The 11,258-nt window shown below is 52.0% G+C and overlaps 1 long non-coding RNA gene across 1 annotated transcript in view; it reads left to right on the top strand.

The window, feature by feature from the left end:
- The window catches only part of LOC102480069 (uncharacterized), a 16,720-nt gene extending 6,026 nt beyond the window's left edge, over positions 1–10,694 (top strand). Inside the window, exons 2-3 of the long non-coding RNA XR_336228.1 lie at positions 1,897–2,023; positions 10,625–10,694. This is a non-coding gene — a long non-coding RNA (uncharacterized LOC102480069). The remainder of the gene's footprint in view (positions 1–1,896; positions 2,024–10,624) is intronic.
- The last annotated feature ends 564 nt before the right edge of the window (positions 10,695–11,258 follow it).

Genomic DNA, 11,258 nt, shown 5'->3' with positions numbered 1-11,258 from the left:
CAGGGGGGTCAGGGCGGCAGGGAGCTCCGTGTGCAGGAAGCCATCAGTGAATAGAGCCACGCCTGTTCACAGGCTGGGCCTTTGGTACCACTCGCTCTGTGCTGCTCAGCCATGTGTGCAGATGATGCTGCGGAGAGGCCCTGCTAACTGAATTTGTAGAGTGGCACGAGGGTAATGTGCTTATGTAAAACCAGCAGCCCCAAACTACAGACTAAGAAAACCCAAAGGCCGCACGATTAGTAATAGGGAACAAACATGCTATTTTCCTTCATTTCATTTCTTGGCGTTGCCATGAAGGGTTTCCTCTCGTTCCTCAAAGTACGAGCTTTATGACAGCTGGATGTCCTCAGGGTCTGGCCTGCAGCCTTGGTGTTGGGTGGGGGTGGACCAAGGGCCCAGGAACTCCTGCTTCCAGGCCTGGCTCTGCTCTGACCTGCTGGATTCGAACCCAGGCTGGTCTGGCTGAATGCATAACTTGTGTGGTTAACCTCATAGCACTCTAGATCTGACCTAGAGGTTCTAGGGGGAGGCTGGATAAGGGGCCCTGGGGTGGGCTAGGGCCTGTGTGTGAGGGGCCACAGAGAGACTCACTTTCTCTCATGCCATTACCCTGGGCTGCCCTGTGTCTAGGCTGCCTCGTGTCCAGCCCCCTAAGGCCATAAGCATAGCCCCTGTGTGGGCTCTGCTGGTTTTGACAGTGCCTTCAGCTAACTGGCTGCAGGCATAGCCGACCTCCATGGGCTTTCCACGCTCCTGTTGCTTTTTACCTGCTTTGGGAGGCTGGTGGTTTACATACTACCAGACAGTTCTCCAAAGTGGTCTTGGGCAGTCTGGCCCAACAAAGATCCATAGCTTAGGAGCCAGCACAAACTACTTGGTGCTCAAGCTCTGGAATTTAGAGCCATTTCTGAGTTACGTTGTCCTTGGATAGTGACTTCCTGTCCCTCTCTGGGGTCAGTCATTGGGCCCTGTGGGGCATTAGAACTGGAGGCGCAGTGGGATCAATACAGGGACCCAGGCTGGTCCTCTGTTCCCTTTCCTGTCTGTGGAACTGCAGGCAAGTTGCCATCTCTTTCTGAGTCAGGGTTTCCTCATCTGTAACTTGGAGGTTATCACTTCCTTCTCTGCCTGGAGCACCAGGATGCTCTAAGAGTCAAATACTTAGCAGCTATTTGCCATAGACCTGCCACATATAGGACACTGTGCTAGATATCAGCGATCCAAAGAAACCTACCCAACAATCTCCAACCTATCAGCCAAGCTTACCAATCAACCTACCAACTAACAAACTAACCAATCAACCAACTCACTAACCCCCCTACTAAATTATTTACTTACCAACCAATCAACCTCCAACTAACAAATTTACTAATCAGTTTACCAACTAAACAATAAACCAGTAGCTCCAACTAACCAACTTCCCAATCAATCAATTTACCAAACAACCAACAAACCAATATCAATTACCAATCTGCATACCCATCAACCAACTAGCCAGCTTACCTACCTTACCTTACCAGCTTACCTACCTTACCTTACAAACCAATCAGCTAACCAACCTATCTACCAACCAATCAATCACCAACCTAGCAACCCAATTTACTAATCAACATACCAAGTAACAAACTGACCAACCAACCAACCATCTAACCCATGTACAACTAACTTATTAACCAAACAACAAACCACTAAGTCAACTAACCAATCTACTTACCAACCAATCAACCAACCAACCTACCTACCTACCAATCACACGGTGGTGCTTACCGTCTTAGGGGAGAGAGACCTTCTCTGAGGAACCCCACATGTCCATTCCCTGGACATGCCATGCCAAAATGTGTCTTTTCTGAAGGGCAGATGTGACTGTGTCATTTCTTTGCTTAAAACCCCTCCTAGCCACTCCTATGTTTTCAGCCTAAAGGAGAGGACCTTGACCGGGCCTGGCCAACAGTGGACCTGAAGAGCCACTTTGCTGTGCTGGGAAGCGACTGGGCGCGTTATTCTCATGGTATGAGTCACACAGGTAGGTGGATGTGACTTCCTGGCAGTGGTGGCCTGCTCTGGCTGCATCCCCAGATCAGGTTTACGCTCCCCTGCTGCTAAAGGGACTCTGGTGGACCAGGTGGGCACTGCTGCTCCTCCTGCCCCCCCGCTCACGTGCCTGGAGTGGCAGGTTGTTTTTCCTGTGTCTGCAGCAACTGGCCCAGCCAGGGGCCTGGGAGGGCAAGACCACTGAATGGTGGAAGCTCATGTGGGGTCGGGGCAGAGAGAATAAAGGGAGCAGCATGAAGACCCTCCTGCCACACTGCCCTCTGCAGCTCCCGTCCTCACCCTACTCAGGGCAGAGCTCCCAACCAGGCATCTTGGCCGACCTGTGAGGACCTGGGTGTAAATGCAGGGAAGTGTGAAGCTCATGTCAGGTGCCCTCGGCCTCTGGCCCTCTCCTCAGAGGCAGAGCTGAAGGAAGGGAAGAGCATTGCCTCTGAGGCCCCATAGCTGTGTTCAGATCCCAGCTCCTTCACTTACAGCCATGCAAGTCCGGGAAAGCTAGCTCTACCATGTCAGCTTCTCCTGGTAAACCGAGGGTGATCAGAGCGACTGGTACGTGATTGTGCGCCAGTGACACACTGCACACCCGGTGCAGCTAGGCCCCGGCCACTGCGTTATGGAGGCTGTCCAGCTGAAGTTGGCAGGACAAGGGGCCTATCAGGTGGGCTTGTCACAGCTCTGGCTGCCCATTCATTTGGAGACACGGTTCCAAGGTGGGGACACCAGCAGCCTTCGGGTTACTCCACATCTCCAAAGTATAGTGTCTTATTTAACTTCAGAAACCTTGCAAAAATCACGTGTCCTATTCACTTCTCGTTTGCTACTTTCCTTTCTTCTCTTTCTCCTTTTTCTTTCTTTCCTTTCTCTCTTCCCTTTCTTTTTCCTTCTTTCTCTTTCTTTCTTCCTTTTCTTTTTTTTCTTTCTTCTTTCTTTTTCCTTTCTCTCTTCCCTTTCTCTCTTCTTTCTTTTTCTTTCTCTCTCTCTCTCTCTTTCTTTCTTTCCTTCTCTTTCTTTTTTCCCCCAAGAAACTCACCAATCAAACCTAGCAGAAAACTGCTAGGCCTTTAAGTTGGAATTCTCAACATAAGCATCGAAGTCTAGTAAACTTGCCCTCCCAGCTGAAGTCTCAGAATGAGATGCAAATTTTCAAAGGGAAGTTGATCAGGTTTTTAAAATTCACTCACAATGAGAGTATAAAAAGATGAATTTGGGGAAATAAAGGCAGAATTGTTTTCATTTTATTTTTTTCTTTTCTGCCAGAAGTAACATGCACTCACCAGAAAGAGGGAGAGGAAGGAAGTACCCCCAATGGGGCTTGGTAGTGCCGTAACCCCTTCTCCTCCATTTCTCCATCCCACCAGGACTTGGGCATGCGCCTGTGTGTGGTGTGTTTTTCAAGTGGCTAGGCTGGGATTTGAACCTTGGTCAGTCATGTGGGTTCCTGCTCCCTATACATAGGGCTTAACTGCTGCACTACAGGACTGGCCCTAAAGGGAGAGATTTTGGGGGAAGATATCCTTGGAAGTGTTCCCCCAGTCCTCCTCCCATGTGGACCTGAACTTCAGTGAGAGGCTCTCTATGACTCCCCTACAGTGTGGACATGGGCCTGCTGTCAGCCCTGTGAGAGAGGACAGCTCTGAGGAGCCTGGCTGGGCTGGCTGAGTGGACAGAGGCCTGCACTCCAGGACACTAGAGTCAAGGACACACACGTGTTCCATCGACCCGACGTGGGCCCCACATAGTCAGGGGACACATTGTGAGTGGCTGGACCCCACCTAAGAGAGTGACAGCTGAACTCACCCTGGCAGGAAGGACTTCTAGGGCTGTGGAGGGCTGTGACCAGGCAGAGGGACACATATACCAGATCAAGGGGACTCGAGGGGATGCTTTTCTGCAAGGAGTGAGCTTTACTCCTGCTCCAGGCCTGGAGTGGGAAGCCAGGGCACAGGAACGCACATTCCACCTCCTCTCCCTCCTGTCCTGATGGCCCAGACCATGGAGGGTGGACCGGGAGAGTGGGAGCGGGAGGAGGGAAGCAGCAGTGGAGCAGGCCCCTGCCAGGTGGCCAGGCCTCAGGGCCAGTAGGTCCTCCTGGGACCAGGGATGGGAAAACTAGGCCTCAGGGCCAGTAGGCCCTGCTGGGACCAGGGATGGGAAAACTAACCTTAAGTCACCTTTGGAGTTTTGATAAGGCCCTAGACACTTGGACTGAGCGGACACTAGAACTCCCTGCTCCCTAGTGGGCTCTATTCGGAGGCAGGCAGGTGGTCTCCACATTCCTGCAGGGTCTCTGCAGGGAAAGCTTACCACCTTTTTGTGGTAAGGCAGGGGAGGACCATCTCAGTGGCCTTTGAGGCTTGCTTCACACGAATGGGAAGTGGTGCTGAGAGGCCGTCTGCAGGGCGGTCGTGGCGGCAGGGAGCTCCGTGTGCAGGAAGCCATCAGTGAATAGAGCCACGCCTGTTCACAGGCTGGGCCTTTGGTACCACTCGCTCTGTGCTGCTCAGCCATGTGTGCAGATGATGCTGCGGAGAGGCCCTGCTAACTGAATTTGTAGAGTGGCACGAGGGTAATGTGCTTATGTAAAACCAGCAGCCCCAAACTACAGACTAAGAAAACCCAAAGGCCGCACGATTAGTAATAGGGAACAAACATGCTATTTTCCTTCATTTCATTTCTTGGCGTTGCCATGAAGGGTTTCCTCTCGTTCCTCAAAGTACGAGCTTTATGACAGCTGGATGTCCTCAGGGTCTGGCCTGCAGCCTTGGTGTTGGGTGGGGGTGGACCAAGGGCCCAGGAACTCCTGCTTCCAGGCCTGGCTCTGCTCTGACCTGCTGGATTCGAACCCAGGCTGGTCTGGCTGAATGCATAACTTGTGTGGTTAACCTCATAGCACTCTAGATCTGACCTAGAGGGTTCTAGGGGGAGGCTGGATAAGGGGCCCTGGGGTGGGCTAGGGCCTGTGTGTGAGGGGCCACAGAGAGACTCACTTTCTCTCATGCCATTACCCTGGGCTGCCCTGTGTCTAGGCTGCCTCGTGTCCAGCCCCCTAAGGCCATAAGCATAGCCCCTGTGTGGGCTCTGCTGGTTTTGACAGTGCCTTCAGCTAACTGGCTGCAGGCATAGCCGACCTCCATGGGCTTTCCACGCTCCTGTTGCTTTTTACCTGCTTTGGGAGGCTGGTGGTTTACATACTACCAGACAGTTCTCCAAAGTGGTCTTGGGCAGTCTGGCCCAACAAAGATCCATAGCTTAGGAGCCAGCACAAACTACTTGGTGCTCAAGCTCTGGAATTTAGAGCCATTTCTGAGTTACGTTGTCCTTGGAGTGACTTCCTGTCCCTCTCTGGGGTCAGTCATTGGGCCCTGTGGGGCAATAGAACTGGAGGCGCAGTGGGATCAATACAGGGACCCAGGCTGGTCCTCTGTTCCCTTTCCTGTCTGTGGAACTGCAGGCAAGTTGCCATCTCTTTCTGAGTCAGGGTTTCCTCATCTGTAACTTGGAGGTTATCACTTCCTTCTCTGCCTGGAGCACCAGGATGCTCTAAGAGTCAAATACTTAGCAGCTATTTGCCATAGACCTGCCACATATAGGACACTGTGCTAGATATCAGCGATCCAAAGAAACCTACCCAACAATCTCCAACCTATCAGCCAAGCTTACCAATCAACCTACCAACTAACAAACTAACCAATCAACCAACTCACTAACCCCCCTACTAAATTATTTACTTACCAACCAATCAACCTCCAACTAACAAATTTACTAATCAGTTTACCAACTAAACAATAAACCAGTATCGGCTGGTGGCCCACCCACCTACTAGCCACACTACCCACCCACCAACCAATATCAATTACCAATCTGCATACCCATCAACCAACTAGCCAGCTTACCTACCTTACCTTACCAGCTTACCTACCTTACCCTACAAACCAATCAGCTAACCAACCTATCTACCAACCAATCAATCACCAACCTAGCAACCCAATTTACTAATCAACATACCAAGTAACAAACTGACCAACCAACCAACCATCTAACCCATGTACAACTAACTTATTAACCAAACAACAAACCACTAAGTCAACTAACCAATCTACTTACCAACCAACCAACCAACCAACCTACCTACCTACCAATCACACGGTGGTGCTTACCGTCTTAGGGGAGAGAGACCTTCTCTGAGGAACCCCACATGTCCATTCCCTGGACATGCCATGCCAAAATGTGTCTTTTCTGAAGGGCAGATGTGACTGTGTCATTTCTTTGCTTAAAACCCCTCCTAGCCACTCCTGTGGCACTCTTTGACTGGCCGATGTCGTCGCTCACGTGCCTGGAGTGGCAGTTTGTTTTTCCTGTGTCTGCAGCAACTGGCCCAGCCAGGGGCCTGGGAGGGCAAGACCACTGAATGGTGGAAGCTCATGTGGGGTCGGGGCAGAGAGAATAAAGGGAGCAGCATGAAGACCCTCCTGCCACACTGCCCTCTGCAGCTCCCGTCCTCACCCTACTCAGGGCAGAGCTCCCAACCAGGCATCTTGGCCGACCTGTGAGGACCTGGGTGTAAATGCAGGGAAGTGTGAAGCTCATGTCAGGTGCCCTCGGCCTCTGGCCCTCTCCTCAGAGGCAGAGCTGAAGGAAGGGAAGAGCATTGCCTCTGAGGCCCCATAGCTGTGTTCAGATCCCAGCTCCTTCACTTACAGCCATGCAAGTCCGGGAAAGCTAGCTCTACCATGTCAGCTTCTCCTGGTAAACCGAGGGTGATCAGAGCGACTGGTACGTGATTGTGCGCCAGTGACACACTGCACACCCGGTGCAGCTAGGCCCCGGCCACTGCGTTATGGAGGCTGTCCAGCTGAAGTTGGCAGGACAAGGGGCCTATCAGGTGGGCTTGTCACAGCTCTGGCTGCCCATTCATTTGGAGACACGGTTCCAAGGTGGGGACACCAGCAGCCTTCGGGTTACTCCACATCTCCAAAGTATAGTGTCTTATTTAACTTCAGAAACCTTGCAAAAATCACGTGTCCTATTCACTTCTCGTTTGCTACTTTCCTTTCTTCTCTTTCTCCTTTTTCTTTCTTTCCTTTCTCTCTTCCCTTTCTTTTTCCTTCTTTCTCTTTCTTTCTTCCTTTCTTTTTCTTTCTTTCTTCTTTCTTTTTCCTTTCTCTCTTCCCTTTCTCTCTTCTTTCTTTTTCTTTCTCTCTCTCTCTCTCTTTCTTTCTTTCCTTCTCTTTCTTTTTTCCCCCAAGAAACTCACCAATCAAACCTAGCAGAAAACTGCTAGGCCTTTAAGTTGGAATTCTCAACATAAGCATCGAAGTCTAGTAAACTTGCCCTCCCAGCTGAAGTCTCAGAATGAGATGCAAATTTTCAAAGGGAAGTTGATCAGGTTTTTAAAATTCACTCACAATGAGAGTATAAAAAGATGAATTTGGGGAAATAAAGGCAGAATTGTTTTCATTTTATTTTTTTCTTTTCTGCCAGAAGTAACATGCACTCACCAGAAAGAGGGAGAGGAAGGAAGTACCCCCAATGGGGCTTGGTAGTGCCGTAACCCCTTCTCCTCCATTTCTCCATCCCACCAGGACTTGGGCATGCGCCTGTGTGTGGTGTGTTTTTCAAGTGGCTAGGCTGGGATTTGAACCTTGGTCAGTCATGTGGGTTCCTGCTCCCTATACATAGGGCTTAACTGCTGCACTACAGGACTGGCCCTAAAGGGAGAGATTTTGGGGGAAGATATCCTTGGAAGTGTTCCCCCAGTCCTCCTCCCATGTGGACCTGAACTTCAGTGAGAGGCTCTCTATGACTCCCCTACAGTGTGGACATGGGCCTGCTGTCAGCCCTGTGAGAGAGGACAGCTCTGAGGAGCCTGGCTGGGCTGGCTGAGTGGACAGAGGCCTGCACTCCAGGACACTAGAGTCAAGGACACACACGTGTTCCATCGACCCGACGTGGGCCCCACATAGTCAGGGGACACATTGTGAGTGGCTGGACCCCACCTAAGAGAGTGACAGCTGAACTCACCCTGGCAGGAAGGACTTCTAGGGCTGTGGAGGGCTGTGACCAGGCAGAGGGACACATATACCAGATCAAGGGGACTCGAGGGGATGCTTTTCTGCAAGGAGTGAGCTTTACTCCTGCTCCAGGCCTGGAGTGGGAAGCCAGGGCACAGGAACGCACATTCCACCTCCTCTCCCTCCTGTCCTGATGGCCCAGACCCTGTAGGGTGGACCGGGAGAGTGGGAGCGGGAGGAGGGAAGCAGCAGTGGAGCAGGCCCCTGCCAGGTGGCCAGGCCTCAGGGCCAGTAGGTCCTCCTGGGACCAGGGATGGGAAAACTAACCTTAAGTCACCTTTGGAGTTTTGATAAGGCCCTAGACACTTGGAGTTGCGAGGTGACACTGTGGTGATGACAGCCTGGAGCAGCTTCTGTGGGCTGGTGGGGGCTCTGGGACATGGAGACTGCCAGGGCAGGAAGTGCTCTTCCCATGGAGCATGCTGTAAAGGGGCAGTTGGGACTGTGACTGTCCCTGTGACCCGGCTTGCTGTTCCTTCAGCTCGCAAGCCACACACCGAGGGAGAAGAAGGAGGGGACGCTCTGCCTCTGACTCAGTGCCGGATTTGGATGGTCCCTACCCTTCCTGCCTGGGATCTCCCAGTCTGTGAGGAGATGCTCTGTTCTGTCATCTGGGCTCCAATGCCCACCTCGGGGACAAGTGTTGGGGCCAAGCACTTTCCCCTTCCCTCCAAGACGCCTGGTCTTCAAAGCCAAAGGACTGGAAACCCCTGCCCTGTCCTCACACTTCTGCTGGGAGGGAAAGGAGCCAGGCCCCAAAGCAGGTGTGCTCCCAGGTTGGCTGTCGGTGGTCCCTGAGCAGGTGGCACTGCTGTCCTTCCCAAGTGGCCATGGAAGCCTCTTGACAGCGGTCACCTGGAGGAGGTGGTTAGTGGGTACCTGGGGAAAAGGTCCCAACCTAGAAGGCATGGCCAGGACCCCTGCTGGGCAGCCAGGGGTGTTCTACAGAGGAGCAGGGTTGCTGGTTTGAGGGCCGGCAGGAGCAGAGGCTGGGGGCACCAGGACTCAGAACATGCAGGACCTCTGAGGCCTGAGCAAGGACTGGCCAGCAAGGCAGGGTCGAAGGCCGGGGGTCTCCTAGCCCAGGAACGGCAGTCCGATGAGGGTGGGAGAGCACACAGGGGGGCAGCAGTGGAGGGTCCAGCTGGGTACTGACCAGGAGAGCCAGCCAGGCTGAGCCCCACTGGCCCAGCACACGGCCTGACCTTGCAGTCTAAGGGAGAGCATCCTAGCCAGGTCCAGGGCTCCGTCTGTCCAGGGACCACTGGGGCCACAGCAGCCACACCAAGGGATGACGTGAAGACAGTGACGGGACAGCCTCTGTCCTCGAGCGCTTACCAAAGCCCAGGCAGCATTAATGCTCTGTGTGAGGCGTCCTCACATCAGTCACCCCATTCTATGGATGGGGAGCCTAGGGTGCAGAGTGGTTCAGTGTCTCGCACAAGGTCCCAAGGCTAGTGAGAGGCAGAGTGGGATTTAAGGTCAAGTGCACCTGACGGTAAGACCCGTGCCTGGCAGAAAGAACTACAGAATGGGAGGGAAAGTTTTTCGATTTTTGCCCATGAAGCCTGAGATTTCTGTGTGTGTGTGTCGGGGGGAGAGGGCAGTGGAGGGCGGAGGGCAGGGGCGGGGGTGGGCTCTGTTAATTGTTGAACCACCGCGCTGAGCACAGTGGGCACCCACACGGTGCTCGCCAGCTCCTTCCAGGCCCGTGGTTATCAAATCATGCAATGAGCATCTATTCAGAGCCAGACCCTGGAGACCAGCAGATGGCGGAATGATGACATCGCCGGACTCACGTGTAGTCAACAGCGGGTTTGTGTCCTTGCCCTGGCAGCTTAAACCTCATGCCGGGCACCTGTGCATGCCTGCCCAAGATCCTGAGAGGAGAATAGCAGAGAAGGGCCATCCCCTGGGGGGTGATTCCTCACTTTCTGTCTCTCTATCTCTGTATTTCTAGCAAGAGCACGAGAGCGGCATATAACAAAAATCTTTCTCAAAAAAAAACAAAGGAAAAGAGCCAGACCCTTTGCTGGTGCTGTAGGTAACGGGGGGTGGGGTGGGAAGCAAAATTAAGATTTAATGCCTGTCCTCCAAATTTTCTATTTAGCAGAAAAGTGTTGGTGGACAAGACATTTGTAGGAAATGTAGCTGTCTGGAGAGAGATTTGCAATAGGGCATGTGTGCTTACTGGAGAGAGAGAGAGACAGAAAGTGAGAAATCACCCCTCAGGGAGGATGGGAATGTTGTAATCCCGTCTCTTCCATTCTCCTCGTGGGATGTTGGGCACACACGCACAAGTACCCAAGGTGAGTTTCAAGTCACTGGGTCTGGGACTTGAACCTCAGTTGAGCACATGAGAACCCAGCACCTTAATCACTATGCCACCTGCTGGCCCTGTTCAATGTTTATTAATATGTTTGTAGCTGTTTTATAACACTATTGCTGGTCTTTGTAAAAACCCAAAGGTATTCTAGCTTTTATGTTTGGCCATTTTCCAGACAGGCACCCAAGTGCATGGAGGGCGGTTGGCCGGCTCCGGGGAGGGGCTGAGCCGGGTCCCTGAGGGCCAACTGCATTTTCTGGATTCCCAAGGACTGGCATTGCGTATGTAACGTTTGTGTTTTCTCCTCATTTGAATAGTATATAACCTTCGGAAGGGACTTGTTGTTCGTTAACATTGGCTGGGTGCCCGAGTGCTATATGGGATTCGTTTAAACTAGGGCTTTGGCAAATTTGATTTTTACTGAAAATTACCCATTTTTTAACATTTAAAATGTTATCGAGCCATGTGGCCATTGCTGTCTTGGGCAGAAAACATCTTGGATGAATTTGCATTTTTAATTCTTGGCATTTTTATTGTGCTTCAGTTCCCAAGGAGTAATTTTTTTTTTCCTTCCTTAGAAAAAGAAAAAAAGTAAAGAAAGAAGGCACCCAGCAGGGCCGGAGTGCCAAGAGAACGCACTAATAGTAGTGGTGTATGTTCCCTAGCTGCCAATTGCACCAAATTTTACCATGTGCTCCCGGAGCAGAGCCTCCTCTAGTCTCCTGACCAATTTCTCCTGCAGCCACTTAAGACAGGTGAGAGGATCATTCCTCAACGAGCCGGCTTGTCCAAGAGTAGCCGCTTTGGAG

This window comes from Tupaia chinensis, unplaced genomic scaffold, assembly GCF_000334495.1.
Source record: "Tupaia chinensis unplaced genomic scaffold, TupChi_1.0 Scaffold000671_1, whole genome shotgun sequence".
Lineage (NCBI taxonomy): Eukaryota > Metazoa > Chordata > Mammalia > Scandentia > Tupaiidae > Tupaia > Tupaia belangeri.
This window is presented reverse-complemented; position numbering and strand designations above follow the sequence as displayed.